Source organism: Grampus griseus (assembly GCF_964374135.1).
Source record: "Grampus griseus genome assembly, chromosome: 8".
NCBI lineage: Eukaryota > Metazoa > Chordata > Mammalia > Artiodactyla > Delphinidae > Grampus > Grampus griseus.
This window is the reverse complement of record NC_139002.1, coordinates 108,239,077-108,258,180: the sequence shown is the minus strand read 5'-3', so window position 1 is coordinate 108,258,180 and position 19,104 is coordinate 108,239,077. Positions and strand designations below refer to the sequence as shown.

General features: G+C 46.0%; 1 protein-coding gene across 4 annotated transcripts in view; it reads right to left on the bottom strand.

Moving 5' to 3' along the window:
- The window catches only part of NAP1L4 (nucleosome assembly protein 1 like 4), a 63,716-nt gene extending 45,576 nt beyond the window's left edge, over positions 1-18,140 (bottom strand). For 2 of the 4 annotated variants that reach the window (XM_082659658.1, XM_082659655.1), the window contains exon 1: positions 18,051-18,140. The gene's annotated coding sequence lies outside the window, so the exon portion shown is untranslated. Of the gene's footprint in view, positions 1-17,570; positions 17,772-18,027 lie in introns of those variants that run through there. The other 2 variants (XM_082659656.1, XM_082659657.1) reach the window with 2 other exon arrangements.
- Between the last annotated feature and the right edge of the window lie 964 nt (positions 18,141-19,104).

The following is a 19,104-nucleotide window of genomic DNA, read 5'->3' as shown; positions in this document are numbered from 1 at the left end:
CAATCTGCTGCATACATACAGCCGCACCCGGGCTATTCCCAAGCTTTATCTTTTTTTTTTTAAATAAATAAATGTATTTATTTTTGGCCGCGTCGGTTCTTCGTTGCTGCGCGCGGGTTTTCTCTAGTTGCAGTGAGCGGGGACTACTCTTGGTTGCGGTGCGCGGCCTTCTCATTGCGGTTGCGTCTCTTCTTGCGGAGCACAGGCTCTAGGCACGCGGGCGTCAGTACTTGTGGCACGCGGGCTCAGTAGTTGTGGCTCGCGGGCTCTAGAGCGCAGGCTCAGTGGTTGTGGCGCACAGGCTTAGTTGCTCCGCGGCACGTGGGCTCTTCCTGGACCAGGGCTTGAACCCATCTCCCTTGCATTGGCAGGGGGATTCTTAACCACTGCACCACCAGGGAAGCCCGATTCCCAAGCTTATATTCCTGCTTTTTCATATATTACAAATGCAAAACATGAGACAGGCAGGTCTTCAAAATAACATCTGATGACAACATTTTAAGAGCTAATACACTTACCTTTTACCAGTTGTTAAATACTGAAGATTTCCCCCCTGATATACTTCGGATAACATCTACATGAACACATCTTAGTTTACATGGCTTCCCATCCCAAGTAATTCTTTATATGGCAATAGTAGGATTGTGACTGTAGGATTTCTGGGTCAGAGAATAGGAATGGATACTGACACCTACTGCCAAACTGGTTACACACTGAAACCAACTACAATTTGGCTATGTAATTAAAGTCTCCATTGTCTAACAATTATGTCCACCAGCACCTTCTGTGTAGACCACACACACCAACTGCTCTCTCTTGCAGCAGCTGTCACTGCCAGCTTAACGGACAAAGTCCCGTTTTCCCCACCCAGTCAAGCCACACACCTAATTCCAACACCTTCTGTACTAGCAAGGTCCCCATGTGACAGGCAATTTCCCACAATTTATACCCACAGCAACTCTGGCAGGGAGGGTGCATCCCCAGTGCACAGGACACTGAGGATGGGAAGGGTGAGGTGACTAACCCAAGGTTACCTGGCTAGTATGGTGTGGATTGGGGTCTCTTTCAACCTAAAAGAAAGGAGGTAAACTAAGGCAAACTCCAGTTACCAGAAATAGAGTTTATTTGGGAACAGCAGAGAAACTGCAATTCAGGACACACACACTGAAGCGAGCTACAGGTGAGTTCACTGAAGGCTTGGGGTGGGGTGCTTCTTTGGGCAAAGAGTGCAAAAGGGGAAAATCCAATTAGGGACCATGCAGCAAGTGGTTCCAAGATGCGGAGAAATTCCTGGCAGATGCTCACCGGTTGGAGGATAAATTTCGATCTCTCATAAGTCAAGCATTTATGGGAAATCAGTCCCACCATCTTTGTTTTCTGAGGGTACATGTTTTCTGAGGGTGCATGCGCAAGAGATTCTCCATTTCACATCCTTCCGTTCCATTTTAGATTAAAATCCTTTCACATCCCCCCTTTTGATTAAACTCTTTCACAAAAAGCACTGCTCATCAGTCTTACTGTGTGGGTATCTCACTTAGTCAGAGGCACCATTAGCTGCACGTGGATTATGGGTCTCTCGGAGCTGAGGAGGACCATCCTCAGATGTCTCATCCCACGGAAGAGGAAAACAGCAAGCAGGTACTTGGCCTCATTTTAACAAAACAATTGAGAAATGGGGAACCTCAGTTATGTTCCTCTGACGTGGTCAGTTCAGTTTCCATGGTCAGCTGAGCTTCAGGATAAGCCTTTATTTTGTAGTTACATACAGGAAAAACAACTTTATTTTGTACATACACCTGGGAGAAAGACATTTGCCTGCTGATACAAAACAGGAGAAATTTAACCATGTGGATTATTCCCATGGCCAGAAGTCCAATTATAGCTACTGACTAGAATAAACTTCTCAACCTGTTTCCCCAGCTGCCTATATTTAATAGGTCAAAAATGGCCCAGGTCCCGGCGGTATGGCCTATTTCAGTTAATAGTTTGATATTATCTTCCATTATTTTTATTATTTTTTTTTAATTAATTTATTTTTGGCTGCGTTGGGTCTTCGTTGCTGCATGCGGGCTTTCTCTAGCTGTGGCAAGCAGGGTCTACTCTTTGTTGCAGTGCATGGGCTTCTCATTGCGGTGGCTTCTCTTGTTGCAGAGCACGGGCTCCAGGCGCACGGGCTTCAGTAGTTGTGGCACGTGGGCTTAGTTGCTCCGTGGCATGTGGGATCTTCCCGGACCAGGGCTCGAAACCGTGTCCCCTGCATTGGCAGGCAGATTCTTAACCACCGAGCCACCAGGGAAGCCCTCTTTCACTACTTTCAGTCTTGTGTTACTTTTCCCGATTTGTTAACATAAAAACAGCATTCTTGGGACTTCCCTGGTTAAGAACCAGGGAAGTCCCAAGACTTCTGAGCCTGCGCTCTAGAGCCACAACTACTGAGCCTGTGCTCTAGAGCCCGCAAGCCACAACTACGGAGCCCGTGTGCCACAACTCCTGAAGCCCACGCAATGAGAAGTGGGCAATGAGAAGCCACCGCTACGAGAACCCTGTGCACCGCAACGAATAGTAGCCCCTGCTCACCGCAACTAGAGAAAGCTCGCGTGCAGCAATGAAGACCCAACACATCCAAAAATAAATAAGTAAATAAATAAAATTTTAAAAAACAAAAAACCCCGCAGCATTCTTCCTCAAGCAGGGCACAGGTTCCCCCATGCTATGCAGTGTGGACGTTTAGGGCTCTGCAGTTTTGTAAGACAACTTCTGCTAGGCTGTCTACTTGGGTTTGTTGATATTCAAAAGCTCTGACATAAGCATTAAGGTAGCAGCCATGAATCTGATGAGATTCTTAACTGCCTTTTCAAGTTCTGCTACTCCAACTCAAGGGAAAAAGTCCAAAGGGCAAATCCCTTTCTATCTACCAGGAGCGTATCTGTAGGCATCCACCCAAAATTGTATCCATCCCAGCTACGATGTGCTCTCTCAAGACGGCAGGAGAAGGAACCCAGATTGGGCCCAAGGGCGATGGAAGGCAGGGTTTTCCCAACTCCAGCATCAGGAGTGAGGACAGGGCTCCAAGCGCACTTCCCATTTAGGGCAAGTGTGGGGTATGCATTCCTTCCACACAGAAGGAAATAACCAGTGTTTTCTAAACACAGGGTTTTTTCTTTTCCTGGAATAAAAGAGATCTCATGATCAAAATCAGTCATTTATAAACAACGCATGATAAGTGGTTCTGTTTAGCACCGTGAGGATAGTTAGAGGAATATCTTAAATTTCAATATATTTGGAGTAACAGGTGAGTTTGGTTACTGTGGGTGAGGTTCTGATGGAGGCTGGGGATCTGCCAGGGACAAGCTAGGGTGAATTAGTTCCTACCACTCAACAGATCTCTGTTCAGCTCCCCATGAGGCGCCACTGAAGAAAGCACATCAGCTTTCTATTCCCTGTATCGTTAAAATTTTCATCACCCCACCGAAGAGATACATGCTGGAGGAGACGTCAGTCTCCTAGATTCCAGTGGGGAATGAACCCATGGCCATCTGAATCACATACAAGTGTTACAAGGGTGCAGGAGGTAGCCTAGAGATTCACCAGTCCCATTAATGCTTCTGGAACACTGGAAAGCTTTTCGGTAAGAGTCCAGGCTTAAGTGAGAGGGATTCCTTTAGGGGTGGGGCACCCAATGGAATGCTGTAATGTCAGGTGCCAATTTAAGTATAGCCACAAAGATGCCAAAGGAAAACCTTGTATCTCTGCCAGACAGGTTTCACCACCCTTCTAAGGATAATGGCCAGGCCTCCAGTTCAGGTTCATCATCACCAGCGATCAGTAAGGTTGGTGGAATGAGAGTTCTTGTAAGGTGGGAGCAAAGGGGTGCATTACAGCCAAACTAGAGGGCGGCAAGGAGGCCAAAGAAAGGACAATTACAACTATAGCAGCATGACTTGGCTGAGTGATACAGAATTGGCTGAAACAGGTTTCACAGGCCTGGGCCGGATCTCTCTGATCTCTGGAAAGCTGTCTGCTTCAGTCCTTAGGAATTCTTAGCTTTCAGTCTTGAGTTGGGCTGCAGGTCCACTCAGGTTTGGGGTCCTTTCTAAGATGGGACACATGAATCCAGAAGTCTAACTCTGGGAGCTTCGTGGCACAGGGATTAGTCAGTGACACCTGGTAGAAGTCCTTCCAGTGAGGGAGGAGGGAGTCTTTATGCGTAGGTCTCCTCCAGTAGCTGAAGTCTCCAGGCTGTAAAGCGACATCCTCATCCCCAGGGAGCACACTGCAGAAAGGCTGCTCTACTACAGCACGACTACTCTCAATGGCTCTTAGGCCCCTGCAAAATGGGAAGTACGCAACCTTTTATTGTGGGTCAAACAAAGCAGGGGCTAAATGCTTCGGCCATCCGTGACTATTTCGAAGGGTGAGAATCTATGAGTCCCAAATGTAGATCTAAGATCCAGAAGAACCAGAGCACTACTTTTGGCCAATGTATCTGGAGGGTTTCAACTAACTCAGCCAGCCAGCTCTTTACAATTACACTTGCATGAACCAGCCCTGAAGGCTGAGGATGATAAGCCTGATGGAAACCGCCCAGTGAAGTAGGTCCCCGGGAGTTCCAGGGGCGGGAGAGGTCCTCAAGTGGGAAGGATCTTTTCTACAAGGACTTTAGCTATGGAAGAGGGAGTCACCACTCTACATGGAAATGCTCGAGTCCGACATGAAAACCGTTACGAGAGCATATTTATACCCATGAGTGGGGGCAACTGTATGAAATCCACCTGCAGAGCGTGAGCAGTCTGGTGCATTAAAATGTCCTGAGGCGGGACAAACAGGCTTCCTTGGGCTCAATGTATGACAAGTAGAACAAGCAAGACAAGTGCCTTTTGTGGTCTTGCTGGTGTTTCTCTATCAACACTGACTTATAAAGGTTACCCTTTTCTCAGTGGACCAATGGTTTAATCCATGTACAGTGGTCAATAAGGGAAGTTTTAGATTTTCTGGCAGAAACAGCTTATTACTGGGTTCAAACCAGAGCCCCTTTTCTTCATGGGTCCAACAGCCAGCCTTTCAGATTTCCAGTTGTGCTCTTCTCTTTCAGAGGCCAGCTGTTATCCTCCCCTGGCTAGTTCTCTTAGGTCTTTGCAGGGGGAAGAGCCTTTTGGACCATGACGGAGGTTTGGTCTATGGGTATCATAAAGGAAGTGTTTTTTTGCAGAGGTATCAGGGAGGTGGTTTCCTTTGGCTTCCAGTGAATCAGACTTGCAATGCCCAGGCCCTTTAATGATAGCTAGAGCTGCCGGCAGCAGTATGGTGTCCAACAGACTTTGGGCATAAGGGCCATGCTTAATTTTATCTCCACTGGGAGTAAGGAAACCCTGTTGTTTCCATAACATTCCAAAGCACTGCACCACGCTACAAAGGCATACTATCAGTAAAGAGGTGTGCTGTCTTGCCTTTGACTAAAATGCATGTTTGAGTGAGGGTATACAAGCAGACCTCCACGGTACTACATGTTTGGTGCCAGACTACTGCAGTAAAGCGAGTCACATGAACTTCCTGGTTTCCCAGTGCATATAAATGTTTACATTATATAGTAGTTTGTTGAGTGTGCGATAGCATTATATCTTAAAATACAATGTACATACCTTAATTTAAAAATACTTTATTGCTAAAAAGTGCTAACCATCATCTGAGTCTTCAGCGAGTTGTAGGAACGTCAAAGGTCACTGACCACAGATCACTATAACACATACAATAATACTGTGAGAATTACCAAAATGTCACAGTCACATGAAGTGAGCAAATGCTGTTGGAAAAATGGCGCTGACCGGCGCTGACCGACGCTGACACAGGGTCGTCACAAACCTTCAATTTACCAAAAGACACAATATCTGCAAAGCACAACAGAATAAGGTATGCCTGTGTGATTCAGCTTGTTGACCTGAAGCAGCCAAAGTCAGGGCGGCAGCCTCAATAACTTCACAGCCCCAGCACAAAATTCACCATTTTCATTTTTCAGGTAAGAGCCATTAGTAAACCACATAAGATCAGGATTCATCAAGGAGGTTTCCTGTAAGTAGTCATGAGGTGTCATCATGGGAAGTCATGGGGAATTTTATCAGTGGAGGAGGGACGATAGGTTGCAGGGTTGAGACTGTTACACTGAATGGGAGTGATGCGGGCACAGCGAGTAAGAAGATTTCAAAGGGGTAAAATGGCTTGCTGAGAGGTGTTGAGTGTGGTGTGAACTCAAGAGAGCCTCAACGGTGTGAGGTGCAAAGATGGTAGCCTTTACTAAGAGGACAGCAGCAGGCATAGCTCTAAGCCATGCCATATGCTCAGGCCAGGGATCTAACCGTTGGGTGTAGTAACCCAGGGGTCAGTGATAGCCCCATATTTTGGGGTAAATATCCCGAGGGCATTCCCTTCCTTCTCATAAACAATAAGGAAAAGGGTAGCTGATAATTTGGGTATTCAAGGGTCGGTGGATTTATTAAACTTTCCTTCAAAGGCTAAACGATCTTGGTCATCCCAAAAAATGAGGTCAGGTATGCTGTTCTTTAGAAAGGCATATAGGGTGACTTCCCCAGTGGTCTAGTGGTTAAGACTCCAGGCTCCCACTGCAGGGGGCCCGAGTTCAATCCCTGGTCGCGGAACTAAGATCCCACGTGCCATGTGGCACGGCCAACAACAAAAGGGAGCATATGGGGGGCAGAATCATTAAAGAGAAGTTTGGAACCCAGTTGCAACAATAACCAGCTAGCCCAAGAAAACTCTGTAACTGACATTTGGTTTGGGGGTTTGGAGAGTTTAAAATGCCTTGAAGCCTATCGGGATCTAGGTGTAGTCTCCATTCTGAGATTAAATGTCCTAGATATCAAACATGAGTTTGGACAAATTGCAGTCTTTCCTTCAAGGCCTTATATCCCTTAATGGCTAAGATCTTTAACAGGTGAACAATGTCTCTGGAAATTTTGGGAGGGCGAGCAAAGAAGCAAATCATCTACATGTTACAGTAAGGTGGTGCCTCCAGAGAATTCTACGTCATTTAAGTCGCCTTTAAAATCTGTCAGAAGAGGAACCTCAGTAAAGCCCTGACGCATGACTGTCCAGGTATATTGTTGTCCTTCCCAGGTAAAGGCAAAAAGATATTGACTCTTTATCAACAGGAATACTAAAAAAACATACTGCCTAAGTTGACCACAGTGAAAAAGTTGCTTCCCGTAGAGATGAACACTGACAGCACGTGGGGATTACAGGTGACAGGGTGGCAAGGAATTACAATGCTGTTTATTGCCAAAGGTCCTGCACAAATCTCCCTCCTTGGCTGCTGGGTTTTTTACAGGTAAGACAGGGCTATTACAAAGACTAGTGCAAGGGACAAAGAGTCCTTCGGCCTTACCATCTTCTATGATAGAACTTATGTCCTGGAAGACTTCTTTATTTATAGGGTATTGTATGTCTTAATAGGAGAGGCACTATGAATTCTGCCTATGTCTGTTGAGGATTCTGCCCAAAGAGTGGGGGGGAGGGGTACCTTAATAGTGGGTAAGTCCAAAGCTCGGTCTTTTTAGCTTTGCAATGTAATAAAGGCAAAAAGGGGTTTAATCTTCCTAAGTGTTGATTTGAACTGTTGATTTTGAGGGAAAAAGTGGCAGCATGCTATTTCTCCAGGAAATCTCATCCTAATACATGTATAGGAGCCACACTGCTGAGGAGAAATGGGTGTTTGTTTTGCAAAGGCCCCAGACAAAAAGGTATGGGCTGGGAAACAGGGACATGGTGCAGCGTGAGGTCCCCACTATTGGAACGTATGTAATACTGTGAGGAAGGAACTGTTTCGCTGTAGTTAGGCTGGGCGCTGACAGAGCAGCCCCTGTGCCAATTAATACTATAAGGAACTTGTCTCTGATCTGGAGAAGAGTCTTCCCCAGGCTATTTAATGGACGGACAGGGAACAGTCCCTGTGTGTCCTCTGAGTCACATCCTTGGGGTGGGTTTGGCTGTCGGTTCTTGGAGGGTTGCAAGTGTTTGGATTTCAATTTATAGCAATCCTTTTTCCAACGGCCAGATTTGCTTTGAGTCTCCATCTGCGGGAGTTGTCTTTCTTTTGGTGTCATCTTCTGGGGTACGAGCCAATTGAGTGGCCAAAGTGACAAGATCAGGGTAGACACTGTTTCCCATTCTATACAGGTTCTTTTGACTAACAGGGTGAGTCCTTGGTTAGATCATATACAAACGTGGAATTAAAAGCCACCTGGGTGGATTCGGCATCTGTGGGAAGCCTGAAATTTTCCTTGAAAACAATCTGGAGCCTGCTCTAACAGTTATGGACAGATACAGCAGGCTTTTGGGTGCATGCCTGAATCTTGTTCCAGTCCATGGACTAGGGGAAGACTCTAGGGATGGCTTCATGCAGGCTTCTGGCTGTACTGCCAGCCTGATCACATAAAAGGGCTGGTGGTTGGTTTCGTTTAAGCCTAAGAGATCGGACTTCCCTGGTGGTGCAGTGGTTGGGAATCTGCCTGCCAATGCAGGGGACACAGGTTCGAGCCCTGGTCTGGGAAGATCCCACATGCCGTGGAGCAACTAAGCCCGTGCACCACAACTACTGAGCCTGTGCTCCAGAGCCTGCGAGCCACGACTACTGAAGCCTGCATGCCACAACTACTGAAGGCCGCGCGCCTAGAGGCGTGCTCTGCAACAAGAGAAGCCACCGCAATGAAAAGCCCGCACACCGCAACGAAGAGCAGCCCCCGCTCACAGCAACGAAGACTCAACACAGCCAAAAATTAATTAATTAATTAAATAAAAAATAAATAAATCAAAATTTAAATTGGGGGAGGGAGCCTAAGAGATGGTTCAGGGTTTTCTCAACTGGTTGTTTTAGTCCAGTGCTGGGCTTGACTTATTTTAGACAAGCATGTGGACTGTTTGATAGAGACTGGAGGGACCAAGCTGGTAAATCAGGGTTACGATACTGAATTCCTCACCAAATCTATGAGGATCCATGTTACCTTGGGAAAGTCCTTATAACCCCAAGCCCTTTTTTTTTTTTTTTAAAAGATATCCTTGATGTGGACCATTTTTAAAGTCCTTACTGAATTTGCTACAATACTGCTCCTGTCTTATGCTTTTTGGTTTTCTGGCCATGAGGCATGTAGGATCTTAGCTCGCCGACCAGGGGTAGAACTCGTGCCCCCTCTGCATGAAGGTGAAGTCTTAACCACTGGACCACCAGGGCAGTCCCTAGCCCTAAGCTTGACCTTTGCCCATGGGGTACAGGAAGTTTGCTATGGTTTAGCAGGATGCTCAGAAGGTCTAATTTTGAAAGGGAAGTTTTAATGGGCTTGGCAGGTGAGGGTTCAGTGACAGGAAAGAAAGGAAGTTCAGAGAGAGGGGAGGGATAAGGAGGCAGCAAAGATAGAGGTACAAAGGAGATGGAGCAGTAAGGGTAGGAGGGACCTCAGCTCACACCAAGAAAGAGGCCAGTGACATTTTAAAAATCCACCTTTAGCTGCTTATTTGCTTCAATTTGGAAACAGTATTTGGTAAGGAGGCAATTTTATAATCCTGAACCCATTTAGAAGCCTCCAGATAACAATTAAAATAACTACCCTATGTGGATGGTTTAATCTGGTAACCATGGTCTTCTAACTTGGTTCGGAGAAAAACAAGTTTGGGGACATAAAGGGTTTCTTGTAACGGCCACTGAAGTTCTAAGTTATCCTTAGTAAGACTGGTCCATTTAGTCAAAAATGTCTATGAGGAAAGATCATATAAAGATCAATAAAACACATCAGGTGGGACTTCCCTGGTGGCGCAATGGTTAAGAGTCCACCTGCCAACACAGGGGACACGGGTTCGATCCCTGGTCCGGGAAGATCCCACATGCCGTGGAGCAACTAAGCCCAAGTGCCACAACTACTGAGCCTGCGCTCTAGAGCCTGCGAGCCCCAACTACTGAGCCCACGTGCCACCTCTACTGAAGCCCGCGTGCCCTAGAGCCCGTGCTCTGTAACAAGAGAAGTCACCACATTGCAGTGAAGGGTAGCCCCCGCTCACCGCAACTAGAGAAAGCCCGCGCGCAGCAACGAAGACCCAATGCAGCCTAAAATTAATTAATTAATTAAAAAACACCTCAGAGGGACTCCCCTGGTGGCGCAGTGTTTAAAACTCCACGCTCCCAATGCAGGGGGCCCAGGTTCGATCCCTGCTCAGGGAACTAGATCCCACATGCATGCCACAACTAAGAGTTCACATGCCACAAATAAGGAGCCCACCTGCCGCAACTAAGACCCAGTGCAACCAAGTAAATAAATAAATAAATAAATAAATAAATAAATAAATATTTAAAACAGCCAAACAAAAACACATCAGAGTTCCCGAAGGGAGCCACCTCTAAAACATTTAGATGATTGGTATCCCATTGTTGGATTCAGAACAAAAGAGTACTCGCCAGAAGGACAGTCTGTCCCTATCCAGATCCCAAATAAAGCCAGAGAGCTCAACCAAAACGAGGGAGCTTGAGATCCAAGAGGAGACTTGCCTAACCAAGTTACGGCAACTTGTGAAAGTGAAGAGCACAAAGGGCTCAAGTGTGGGTACCCTGCTCAACTCTGGGGGTTGCCACTCCTTGGTGGGTATCTCCTTTGGATCCCACTTCTGACACCATGTAATGGCAACCTAAAAGAAAGGAGGTAAACTGAGGCAAGCTCAAGTTACCAGAAATCGAGTTTATTTGGGAACAGCAGAAGAACTGCAATTTGGGACACGTTAAACTGCAGTGAGTGACAGGTGAGCCTGAAGGTTTAGGGCAGGTTGCTTTTACAGGCAAAGAGTGCAAAAGGGGAAAACCCAGTTAGGAGCCACGCAGCAAGTTCACTGACTTGAAGATGGAGAGAGATTCTTGGAAGACACTCACCGGTTATAGCATAAGTCTCAATCTTCTGTAAAGCAGGCAATTTTGGGAAATCAGTCTCACAGTCTTCAACTTTCATTTTCCTGAGGATGCATGCATGAGAGCTACCCGTTCATACCCTCTGGTTCCATTTTAGATTAAAATCCTTTCACATTTCAGATCCAGACCCTCTTGACCTTTCCCTACCCCCACCAACCACTTCACTTCCTGCCACCACTTCCACCTGCTCAATTCAAAATTACTGTTGCTGTTGTTGGAATAGATGACAATCAACAGCTCAGTCAGGGTCAGGATCCTGCAGTTCAGCAGCATTCCCAAGAAACCCACTGTCTAGAAGTAGAGTGTGAAGCCACTCCTTCTATCCTGTTCACTATGTAGTAGTCTCTGGGACCGAAACAGCCTCTGACATAATAAATACCTGGTGAACGAATAAACACTCTATTGCAGAATAGAGGCCAAAGACGTTCACTTTCCCACAGAATGACACCACTCCAATTTAAAAGATCCCATGGATACAATGATCCTATTTTCGGTGACATGATGACAAAGCAATTAAGTTAAACCCAACAAAACATTCTCTCCGCCCCCAAAAGGAGTTAAATCAAGGAAAGAAAAACAAACAAAATAATGAGTTTAAACAATAGAAAAGAAAATACTCTGAGGTCAAAACAACAACACAAACCCAGAAATCAATGTTTAAAGCAAAGCACACACACTATAAACAATATGGTTTTGATCCGGGTTTGAATCCCATCTCCATCATTTCCTAGCTGTGTAACCTCGGTTTCAACATCCATAAACTAGAAGGGACCTACCTGAGAGGCTGCTGTGAAGACGGAATTAAACACAGGAAGTGCCCAGTACACGATCTACTCCAGGTCTCTCTCCACTTTTATAACCGCTTACAAATCATCCTATCTATTGCTTGATATGAAACCAACAAATCGAGTTAGTTTAAACATTGCTACCCTTATCTAAGAAAAAATAATGTAGAGTGGTGACATATCACAAACAAGCTGGAGTTCAGTTACTCAAGTTTCACACCACAATTTATTCACTTTTGTTTAGCAATCACTATCAAACAAAACTTTCTTAAAATAGAAAATTATAAGGAATTACCAAATTTGCAAGTGTGAGAAATATAACCATCCATTTGTTTTAAATGGTGGCATACTGCGTTTAATATTAATTTTATGAAACTACAGTCCCAAGCCTCATCAAAAGGGTCTCTTACTTCTAAAAGGCAATCAAGTTGACATATGAAAGGAATACCAGGCAAAAGAACATTCTAAAACTTCAAAAGAATACAGCTATTCAGTTTCCCTTCCAGGGTCAAAAACTTTGAGCCTATAATTCTAAATCTGGATTGACATGCAAATTTCCATGATTACACAAATGAATGTTTTGCTTTTATTTATATAAGCTACCTCACAATCCGATTTATGGATTAATTTATTTTTACCCCAAACAAAAAAATTTTCCTAGGGGAAAAAAATTTATTTTTGTAGCAAGTTATCCAATATAACTTTAAATTCTTAATTTTTAACTGAAAACATTTAGCCTACAGTTAGAGAGTAATCCTATAATTTCAAATTGGGCCACTCTCAAGAGACAAAGAAGGTGTAAATTGGGGAACATGGTCGCCCTTCACATAACCAAAACTTTTAATACATTTATTAGCTGTCTTAAGTCAGAGGTCCTCCATATCTTCCCATGAGATGATTAAAATTAATTTAAATGTAATCAACATGTTTCTGTTAAGACTTTAGAATTTCAATATAGTCTATAATACTTATTAAATTAGGGTGGCAGTTAAATGAACCCCACAGCATAATCACTTGGTTCACATAAAAGTCTGAGGGCTGGCGATCCCATCGTGGAGTCTGATCAGTCCCAGGGTACAGGTCCAAATCCTCCAGGAGTACCAGACCATACTTTGGCTTAGGACACATCAGAAAGGACAAAGAAGCCATTCATCTGCTCTAAGAAGGAATCAGGATATCCCCACAGGACATCCCAATGTCTCTACCCACAAAACCTGGCCACTACACAAAGCCCTAATCAGGAGATTCTTTATCCAGTCTCTGTCACTGCATTCCTTAGTACTGGGAGTTAATTGCGTTGGATTCAATATGCCAGCAGGTAAGTCAAAACATCTAAAATAAACAACCAGATAACTTATGTAAATAGCTGAAATAATGGAAAATGTCCTTGTAAATCAACAAACCCTTCAATATACTTGTAATCTCTCAAAAGTTAAAAAAAAAAAAGTGTTCAGATTCTAAACTCAAACCAGTGGTCTTAGAATTATGTTCTGATTTCAATCACGTGTAATGATTGATCATCTAATACATATGCACTTCTTCTTTTGCCACGATCGAAAAATCTATTTTAAAAATCACATATATTACATGTTTACAGATGAACTAAAGTGGCAAATAATTATTGCTGCTAAATGTTAGGTACATATGGGGGAATCACTACTTCTACATATGTTTGAAACTTTTTATTGTCATGTTTTTGAAAAAAGAATGGATGAATGATCCATCTCTGGCCTCCCACTGAAGAGTAAGTTCCATGAAGGCAGAGATCTATCTACTTGCTCAACGCAGCAGTCCCTGGGCCCAGCACAGGACTAGGCAGGAGACAGTGGCCAAGCAATCTGCTTCACCCATTCGCTCACCGCTGCTGAGTGATGATCTGCTCGTGTGTCACCTGTATACAGCATGGTGGTGTCAGGGACCCTAGGCACACCTTAGCCGCTCCTAAGAAGGTTCGGAAGACACACAGGAAGTCACATCTGCTTAGAAGATCGAATGGCCATGAGACAACGGTGGACTGTTTTTTCAGAAGCTTGCTAGAGACCAAGCCCTCAGTTTTCAGGAAGAAAGTAAAAAAGTTTCCCTTCTTTAACCAAAACAGTCTATTTTTACTCAAGGCACACTGGTTCTTCATCGTTATAGCTCCAATTTCCTCCTCCACTCTATTGTCCGCAATTCGTTAGTATATGACTGAATGAGTCAAATATTTGAAGGTTTTTCTTAATCCAAGGTCTTGTCACCTGGTCAGTAAGGCTTTACCCTCTCCACCCTATTTAAAACCCAAATCCCTATTCCTTCTCTCTACTTTTGTTTTCAAAAGCACCTACCACTGTCTAACTTGTTTGTCTCCCAGTGTGGAAATACTTGAGGGCAAGATCTTTTGTCTGTTTTGTTCAGTGCAATAAAATACCCCAGTACCTAGAACTGTGCCTAGCAGAGAGATGGCATTCGTGGATGAACAGATGCCAAGCACTGAAAGCTACTTTGGATAACTGGGTAAACAAGTAACGTTTTAAATTACAATACTTACACCCTTTGCATGTATTTAAATTGTATAGTCGATCTTTCTACCACACCACACAACTATTACACAGAAATCATCTTCTCTTGTTTTTGAACAGGCTTTTTGGGATAATAATAAAATGCACAGTACATACACTAAAAAAAAAAAAAAAAAAAGTCCCACAGACCCAGAATGGAAGCACCTTTAATAACAGCTGACAGTATACTTTTAAGAGGAAATTTTCAAGGCTACACAGTGAGGGGCCAATATCAAAAGGTAAAGTTCATTAAGTGATCTTTTGTAGTTTTCTTACTACAGAAATACACTGCCTCTCCTGTTACTAAATACTCATGAAATTTAAAATTCAATGGCAAACAGTGTAAAGCAGCCCTGCTTTCTCTGAAGAGGGCAGGGTAGAAAACCAATGGCTGTCAAACAAAAACAAACCTACGTCGTCTGTTTTGAAAATTCCGTAACAGTCAAACATAAAATTCTTCACTACCCATTAATAAGGGTTGTGCTCAAGGAAAAATCTCACAATTGCAGTTTAGGAAGGCAAGTATTCACTGAACTAGGAGAAATTGTGTAAATTAAGCTAAGGCTGGAGGAGAGCAATTTCCTGCAATAATTCCGCACCAGCTACCTTCTACTTCTGAAACCATCCCAGTGGCAGACTAGTCAAACTAAGTAATATGAACCTTTTACTTTGGATGCCTAAACACCTTTACCTCTAGAAAACAAAACAGCACTCCTTAGACAGCAATCCCAGACCAACCTCCCAACGCTCCTCAATGCTGCCTTGATATTCAAAATGCCATCACTGGGAACACTGGTTCTGAGCAGTAATGGTTCTTCCCTGTTTCATACTGGTTGGTGGCCCTTAGGGCTTTGGGAATTTAAACCACCCTCGGCCTACAGATACTATTTATCAAAAAAAAAAAAAAACCACAAAAAAAAAAATCCCACAAAAAACAAACCAAAAAACCCCCCTGGGTTCTCCAATAAAACTTTTGGAAGTACAACATGAGCTTATCAGAACAGTTTTAAACCATTTTACAACTGTGGACAATGAACAGGAAAAGAAAAGCCGCTCTGAAAACAAGGAATTCGTAACTCTTATGACCCCACGTACACATTTACATTTGAGGTCACCTCCTCCTGATGCTAGAAGACTATCAACTGCTCAAAGAAAAAAGGAAAAGATTTCACTCTGAACCCTAGCTGGTCAGAGAACTGCAGATACAGGGAATTAATATGCTCTCAATATCAAGAGGTTGGTAAAAATCCTGACAGGTTAACGGCAACATTTTAACTAAAGATTCAAGTATGAATTCAGACTGTCACGTACTGATGAACACATCCCAACTCGAAGCACTCAATTTCTAAAAAATTTTGAACTGTCTCATACAGATTAAAATCTCTCAACTCAGAATATCATAGAAGGGTCTGATAATCTAAATGGTCAATTCACAAAGCTACAATGTCTGTAAACTTTTAGAGGACACAACCCTAAAGCACATGTATCCTTTCCAGAATTCAGTTTACTGAGATTATCAAACCAAGTGATAAAATCAGCTACTGCAAAAAATTCAATCAATTTCTCCAATCTCTATTCTCTATAGTATTTTCAAAAGTAATGCAAAAGTCACAAAAGCATTTAGATGTTATTTTATAATACAGAGGCACAAATAACCGCAGACATTCTGAATTAGTAACACGGGTCAACCAGGGAAAAAAAAGACTGTAAATGTATGTGTAATAACAGGTATTTAAGACAGCACTACAGCGTTGAAATTATTTATATAATTATAATTATTTTGAGAATAATTACTCTACCACGAGAAGAGGCCTCAAACTTCTAGTGAAAGTGTTCCTAAGTAAACTTGAAATGGTCACAATTCCTATACCTATTTTATCTATAAAACGAATCCCCTTTGTCACTATAATTCTATAAGAAATTAAGTTTTGTAATGGTATTTTTATTGACCAAGAGTCTTATCTTCAATCCTTCCAAATCTCAGAATAGAATACTTTACCTTCAAAACATGAAAGAAAAAACTTTCCTTGTCACAAAACCAAAAAAAAAAAAGGCAGCTAATAAATTGAGAAAATTCATTTTCTGGGGTTTCTTTTTCCTGTCAACTCTTAACAAGTTAACCACTAATAGATAACGCTAATTTTTAAGCCATCTCCCTCTACTTTAGTCACTCATTTAACCTTTTAAATATATCCCTACTCTATCACCACCTTTCTTTCTCGGAAGTTCATTTTACATTTGCATATCATTTATCCCTCTAGCTATTGTTAATCACCGTCTGAAATCATTTCCAGATTCTACTACGGGAAGCATTTAGCATTCTGTGGAATCACAGAATTCTGAGCTGGAAATGATCAACCAGCATCAGTGCTGCTCAAAAACTAGACTTCAGTGAGGCTCAGCGCAATAACAAAAACAATTTATTAAAACTTCTCATCTCTTCTACAGAAACAGTAAAGCTGGGCAAAATTAAAACTGCCTGTATTTTAATCCAAGTTATGGATTAATCTTCCAGGGCCGCAAGCTTCCTGAGTGGTTAAACGGGAAAACAACAGTGCTTATCGCATAAGTTATTAGACTATTATGAAATGAGTCAATGCAGGCAGAGATTATCGGAGTCCCTGGTGTGCAGGACAGCTATTAATCACTTAGAGATACAGTTACTTCTACAGGAAGGCAGTGATTTTTGAAAAGACAACTTTTAAGTTCAACAACTCACTCTGAGAATTTTCACAAGCCTATTTTTATACTTTACAGCGACATGCAAGTAAAACAGAGGGAACATGTGAACCAAAGCCCTGCTGGCAGGTGACTGCAGGAGCATCCCCGCCAGGAACCCGACACAGCTTTCTTCGGGGCCCAAAGGCTTCTTGCAGGACTCGGCTTATATAGACCGGGGATAACTGCGGACGGCGGGAAGTCTAATCATTAACAGAAAGCATTCGGAAAACCCAGGATCGAGGGGGCGGGCGGGGGCGGGGAAGTGGCCCAGCAATCAGGTACAAACACACCGATGTGACTGCTGTCACCACCTCCGGACTAAGACGCGCAAGGCAACGTCCCATCCGTGACGCTCACGGACTTCTCGGACGGCCCCACTTCCCCGTCCGCAGGATGACGTTAAGCAGTAAAGTAGCGCAGACTCGGCGGCCACCCTGCCGGGCACGCCGGGCCCGTCCGGCTCCCGGCGCGTCCGTTAACGGCTGCGAGCGCACGTCGCCGCCCGTCCCCGACAACACCCAGGACCGTGTAAAGTCCTGGTGTCGCCCCGGCACACGCGGCAGCCTCACCCACCCGTCGGACGCGGGACCGGAGCCCGCTGCAGCCGCGGCTAACGGTCACTCAGCCCTGGGAAGGCTCCGGTTCCGAAAACAAAAGGCCCCTGGGCGGCTCCGCGTTCGCCCGGGTCCTCGCGGCTCGACCCGTGGCCTTAACCTTCCCGGGGACGCCGCGGGGCCGGCGGGCGGGAGCCGCGCGGGAACAAAGCTCTCCTGACCTTCAGGCCGCCGCGGGAGGGGCGGGGCGCGACACCTGCCGCCGCCGCCGCCGCCGCCGGGCCCCGCCCGGCTCCCCGCGTGCCCCGGTCGCATCCGCGTCGCCCGCTCCCGCCCGCCCGCTCCCCACCGCCGCTCCGGGCCCGGCCCCGCCCCTGCCGCCCCGGCCTCCCGAGATAGCGGCCCCGGGCCTCCTCCGCGGCTCCCACCGCCCCGGCCCCGGTCCCCGCCCCGCCGGCCGCCACTACCACCGTTACCCGGCCGAGCCTCGCGTCCGCACCTCACGCCTCCTGCGGCAGTGGCGGCGGCCGTCTGGGTTTCGCTCGCTCCGGGAGTGCGCCGCCGTGGCCGCCAACAACGCCGCCTCCCATTGGCTGAGTCTCCTGGCCCCGCCCTCCTCGAGCAAAGCGGGCTACGATTGGGAGGGCGCGGCGCAAGTCAACTACGCTTCGGCGCCGCCGGTGACGGCCAATCGGAGGCCGCCCAGGAGGCGCCGCGCTGAGCGGGGCTGAGACCCGCGGGCCGGATGCAAATAGGGATGTGTGACGTCAGCGTGGCGCGCGCCCGCGTTCCTTCCGCCCCTTTAAGGACCGGAGGCGCGCGGAGGTCACGTGTGGGGGGCGCGTTCTCTTCGGGCGCACCCCTTTTCCGGCCCCACACTCATCCCGGTCTGCGCAGCCCATTCCCCATCCCAACAGCCCACCCCGACCGATCACCCCCGCTCGGGCGCAGTCCACCCGCCGGCCTGTGCACCCCCCTTCCCCAGCCCCCCGTGGGACTGGGCGCTGTCTCGGGGCCCACCCACCTCCCGCGACCCCTGCCTCCCCCCCCACCCCAGTTGAGTTCCAGCCCCAGGGACGCGCGCGCTGACCCCGCCGACCTCCGCGACCCCATGGCCTGGGCTTCCCCCCTCAAATCCCCGGGCTCGTGCTGCCTGCTGGTCTTGGCGCGTGGGGTCCCCTCTTCCTCCCCCACCCCATGCCGCGCACTCACGGGCTCTCCCGGGGCAGCGCCCAGGCCCGCGTCCCCAGCGTCTCAGCCCGGCTCGGGCCTAACAGACCCACCGGACAGAAGAAAGGGCCGGGCGGCTGGGGCCGGGGTACTGACCCCGGCCTCCCCACGTTACAGTTCCTGGAAAAGCGTTAATCTGAAAACCGCTTGAGTAAGACGACAGTTCGGTGGAAACCCACATCCGCCAGGCCCGGGCTTCTGAGAGTGTGTTTCTGGGCGCTATCTTCCGTTGAGGGGTCTTTGATTATTTTTGTCCGTTTCTTCAGAAACTTTCCTTTCTTTGAGCGGGGTCGCTTCTGAAACCCGTTCTAACTTTCATCAAG